This window comes from Macrotis lagotis, chromosome 3, assembly GCF_037893015.1.
Source record: "Macrotis lagotis isolate mMagLag1 chromosome 3, bilby.v1.9.chrom.fasta, whole genome shotgun sequence".
NCBI lineage: Eukaryota > Metazoa > Chordata > Mammalia > Peramelemorphia > Peramelidae > Macrotis > Macrotis lagotis.
In genome coordinates, this window is record NC_133660.1 from 260,222,714 (window position 1) to 260,227,991 (window position 5,278).

The 5,278-nt window shown below is 35.3% G+C and overlaps 1 pseudogene; it reads right to left on the reverse strand.

Annotated features, from left to right (window-relative positions):
• Positions 1-3,443: 3,443 nt before the first annotated feature.
• On the reverse strand, positions 3,444-3,823 carry LOC141516533 (large ribosomal subunit protein eL31-like; annotated as a pseudogene).
• Between the last annotated feature and the right edge of the window lie 1,455 nt (positions 3,824-5,278).

A 5,278-nucleotide genomic window follows, 5' to 3' on the forward strand; every position in this document is an offset into this window, starting at 1 on the left:
ACAGGATGGAACTATTGCCTGCAAATTGTGGGAATCCTAAAAGAAAATTTTAAAGTCCTCTTCTGAGTCTTTAGCCTGATATCACAATCACCCCCCCAAGTTCAACCCACTTCACCCAGAAAAACTCATCATAGGAAAGTGATGGCTCTTTTTAGACTGAAAGAAAACTGACTTTTCTTAAATAAGTGACTGCTTTCCACTTAGAGTGAATGACCATGTTAGATTTGAGCTTGTTTGTTCAAAGTGGCCACATTTTCCTATAATTATATGTACCACCTGGGGGTTCATATCTTTTAGTCAGAAAGTCACATTCTTAACAAACTCAAGTCATCATAGACAGGGGGGAAAAACCCTAAGTTGCTTTTGTTCCATAAAAATAAGGAGATGAGTCAGCTCCAAGAATATTAACCTCCCGGGTCCTATGTCTTATGGGATAGAAAACCTCCAGTCAGCTAATTAGAGTAGTCAGGCATTTAATCTGTCTTTGAATCTACATCTTCCTGCTAAAAAAGATCAATGTCTCTGTCCCAAGACTCTATCTGGATTTGAACCAAAAAAAGTTCTTTAGTTTCCATGGATTCCTGATAACCAATCTGCATTCACCTTCAATCATTTCATGGTGTGACTTTTAACAAATTGTAAAGAGTTTTCTAAGTCCAAGAAACTGTATGTTCCTGCCTGAAGAAACTGTACCTCAGATTTCTTATTTATTTTTTATATGTTTATATTTAATATTTCCTTTTAAAAATATTTATTCCTTTTTAGCATTATTTTTAAAAATTGAGTTTCAAATTCTTTTCCTCCCTGCTGCCTCTCCCCAATTCACTGAGAAGGTAAGCAATAACTATACATGTGAAATCATTTAAAGTATTTCCATATTAGACATGTTGCCAAAAAATAAGCAAGAAAAATAAAGGGTACACACAGAATTCCTCAGTCATTTATCTGAAGGTGGATAGCATTTTTCATGTGGGGTCCTTTGGAATTGTCTTCAATCATTCTAATTGATCAGAGTAGCCAAACTACTCACAGCTGATCATCATACAATAAGGCTGTTATAGTATACAGTGTCCTAGTTCTGTTCGCTTCTTTTTACTTCAGTTCATATAAATCTCCTCAGGTTTTTCTGAAAGCATCTTGCTCATCATTTCTTATACTACAATAGTATTTTTATCACAATCATATATGTAAACTTGGTGAACCATTATCCAATTATAGGATGTGCTCTCACCTTCCAATTCTTTGTCACCACAAAAAGAGCTGTAATAATTTTTTTGTACAAATAGATTCTTCAGTGTAGTATATTTCTAGGTCAAAGATATGTACAGTTTTATAGCCCTTTGGGCTAGTTTCAAATTGTTCTTCCAAATGAATAATATAAGACAAGTTTAAAACTCCATTAACAATGTATGAGTGTCCCTATTTTTCCGCATTAGTCATGCTGCAAAAACAAAACAAAACAACAAAAAACCAAGAAAAATAAAGTGAGAAAATTCTAATTTAGGCTGCTTACATTAGTTAACTCTCCCCAGCATTTAATTTCCTTTTCTGTCAAGCTAGCCAATCTGAGAGGTATAAGGTGGTACTTTAGACTTGTTTTAATTTGCATTTCTCTAAACAGTAATGATTTAGGGTATATTTATATGACTATAGATAGCTTTGATTTCTTCTCAGAATTGCTTGTTTATATTCTTTGATCATTTATCAGTTGGGGAATGACTCATATTTTTATAAATTTGATTCCATTCCCTTTGAGAATGAGGGCTTTATCAGAGAAATGCTATAAAAAAATTTCCCCAGTTTTATAGCAGATCTTTCTAATTTTGGTTTTATTGGTTTTGTTTGTATATAAATTTTTTAATACTATGTAATCAGAATACTCAATTTTACTTCCTATGTTCTTATCTATCTCTTATTTAATTAAAAACTCTTTTCTGATCCATAAATCTAACAGATAACAATTTTCACACTCCCCTAATTTGCTTATGATATCATCCCTTATATCTAAATAATATATCCATTTTGATTTTAATCTCGATATGTGGTATGAGATACTAGTCTATTCCTAGTTTGTCAAACTTTTCAGTTTTTCCAGAAATTTTTGTCAACCAGGACGTAATATACAAGTTCTAGTAAGACATCTAGTGAGTTCTTAGTCCAAAATCTTGGATTTTTAGACTTTTCAAACAATGGATTACTATGGTCATTTACTGCTGTGTATTTGTACTTAACCTGTTCTACTAATCCACCACTCTATTTCTTTTTTATATACATAATTGGAAAAAATAAGTTTATTTTTTAAAGATTTTATTTATTTTGAGTTTTACAATTTTTCCCCTAATCTTGCTTCCCTCCCCCCACCCCCACAGAAGCAGTCTGTTAATCTTTACATTGTTTTCATGGTATACACTGATCCAAATTGAATGTGATGAAAGAGAAATCATATCCTTAAGGAAGAAACATAAAGTATAAGAGACAGCAAGATCAGACAATAAGATATCAGGGTTTTCCTAAATTAAAGGTACTAGTCCTTGGTCTTTGTTCAAACTCCACAGTTCTTTCTCTGAATACAGATGGTATTCTCCATCGAAGACAGCCCCAAATTGTCCCTGATTGTTGCACTGATGGAATGAGTGAGTCCATCGAGGTTGATCATCTCCCGCATGTTGCTGTTAGGGTGTACAATGTTCATCTGGTTTTGCTAATCTCACTCAGCATCAGTTCATGCAAATCCCTCCAGGCTTCCCTGAATTCCCATCCCTCCTGGTTTCTAATAAAACAATAGTGTTCCATCACATACATATACCACAGTTTGCTAAGCCATTCCCCAATTGAAGGACATTTACTTGATTTCCAATTCTTTGCCACCACAAACAGGGCTGCTATGAATATTTTTGTACAAGTGATGTTTTTACCCTTTTTCATCATCTCTTCAGGGTATAGACCCAGTAAACCACTCTATTTCTTAAGTAAAGATTGTTTTGATATAGATAAATATTGTTTATAATATAGTTTGAAATCTGGTACTACTAGGGTCTTAGATTTCTCATCAATGTAAAATTCCATTACAATAATTAGCTCATTTTAATCCCAAAGCTAAGGGCCCACAAAGTTCCCCTTTCTACAGTTTTAGAGTTTAGATGGAAACATGTAGGTTTAATCACTCAGAACCCTCCAGGTTGGAAGATTCTCATATTTAGATATTGGACTTTCTGCTTAAATTTACATTTGTTTTTATCTTTCCTTAACACCTGTACTCTTTGTCACTGAGGCAGAATTCAAGTTACTAGACATATTTAGGTAATGAAAGTACAGATTATATAATATATGCTATGAACAGACTAACACTGGGAGGGGAAGGAGGAAAAAGAATGGATTTTTCCCCCACTCCAACTTCAGTCCCTTTTTTGACATTTTATAACTTTACTTAAATGAAGTTCAATTTAGTTTTCATCCACATTTGACTGTCTGTTAGATTTTAAAAGTGGTGACAGGCACATAAGTGACCAATGTATACAGCTTGTTTGGTGAATCTTCATTCTCATTGCATTTCCTGGATAAATGCACTCAAATACACTAGAGAATGTTCCTTATTCCTTTGGTCCAAACAGCTTTGTTGAGTCTGGTATCGATGTGTACATCTGGTGTTTGCCATTTCTTTCATGGCAAATTTGCAACTTTCCTTTAGAGCCCGGGGAGCTCGCTTTTTGAAGCCTACTCCATAAATCCTCTTCTGAATGTTGATAGTATACTCACTGGTCACCACCTCATTGATGGCAGAATGTCCCTTCTTTTTCTCTCCACCTTTCTCTGCGGGAGACATCCTGCTGGGGACCAAGTTGGAAAGGAAAGGCACAGAGGATTGTGGGAGAATCTAAGACCCCAACTTCAGTCCTTGAGTAGATAATGGTACTAGTCAACATTTTCCACTCCAAGATGCCTATAGAGCCAATGATTCTCTTCAATATCTCCTTTCTCTTTCCTAGCTTAGTCTTACTTTCTCTTTCGCTTTTCACTGATTGATTCAATGATCTTGCTCCTTCTCCTCAGTGTTCAGACCTTCAGCAATCTCTCTCTAGTCCAGAAATAACTCTTTTCCTCCTTTTATACAAATTCTTTAGTGTCTAACCAATTTAGACCTAGTGACTTTGATTGATTCAAAGAAGTGTACAATCCCTAATTTTTTTCTGTCCTTTTGATGCAATTAAGAAGTTTATTACTTACTTAAGGAAAGTAATTATTTTTAATTGGGTGAAATAACTATATATGTAAAATGAAAGGATTAGATTAAATGACCTTTGCAATCACTTCCAGGGTTAGGTTTACTAGCCTCTAGGGCTTTGGGTCTCCTATAGAAATGAATTTGAGCAAGTGATGAAACTAAGCTAAGATAGTGTCTTCCTCTTGGCTGACATTTTGGCCTTAATTTGTACATATATGGTTGGCAATAAGCATTTGGGTTTATTTTTAAATTATCCTGCACTAAAATCCCTCTCGGATGCCTTTCCATAGTGGGAATTTGTCCCTCCATCTTTAAAGACTTTGTCTATAATGCTCAGGCTATACCCAGGTCCATCAATGGTGTATGGGCTTTGAAGACTATTGTCCAAGGACCAGCCTAGTTGAATCCAGAGAAATCCATTAACAGTTGGCTTCCACATGATGCAGTTTTTTATTCATCATAACTCATCAAGACCATTCTCTTAAGGGTTACTCTCTGTCTGGGGAAGGAAATATCTCCACAACCTAAATTAGGTCTCTTTGAAATATTGAGGTAAATGATGGGCAGTATTGCCCAGGAGATAGAAAGCTGTTCTCCTTTGTGTTCAGACTCTACCACTGACACCCATTGGATGTATGACTCTTGGTAAGTCATGTGCCAAGCACATTATAAATTGCAAAGCAAATGTTGGTCTACATCATCAGAAGCTACATCAATGAAATTTCAGGTCCTCTCCTTCCATTGAAGTATATATTATAAATTCCAGCAGCTAAGTGGCTCAGTGGATAAAGTGATGGACCTGGTGACAGGAAGACCTGAGTCCAAATCTGATATCAGACACTACTAATTATGTGACCCTGGGAAAGTCACTTAACCCTGTTTGCCTCAGTTTTCTCATCTGTAAAATAAACTGGAGAAGGACATGGTAAGTCACTCCAGTGCTAAGAAAACCTAAAAGGAGGACACAGGAAGTCAAACACAGCCAAAATGACTGAACAAAAATCCTATGAAATGAGGGTATAAACAGACTGTAGTCTTTCTTAGATCAAAACTACC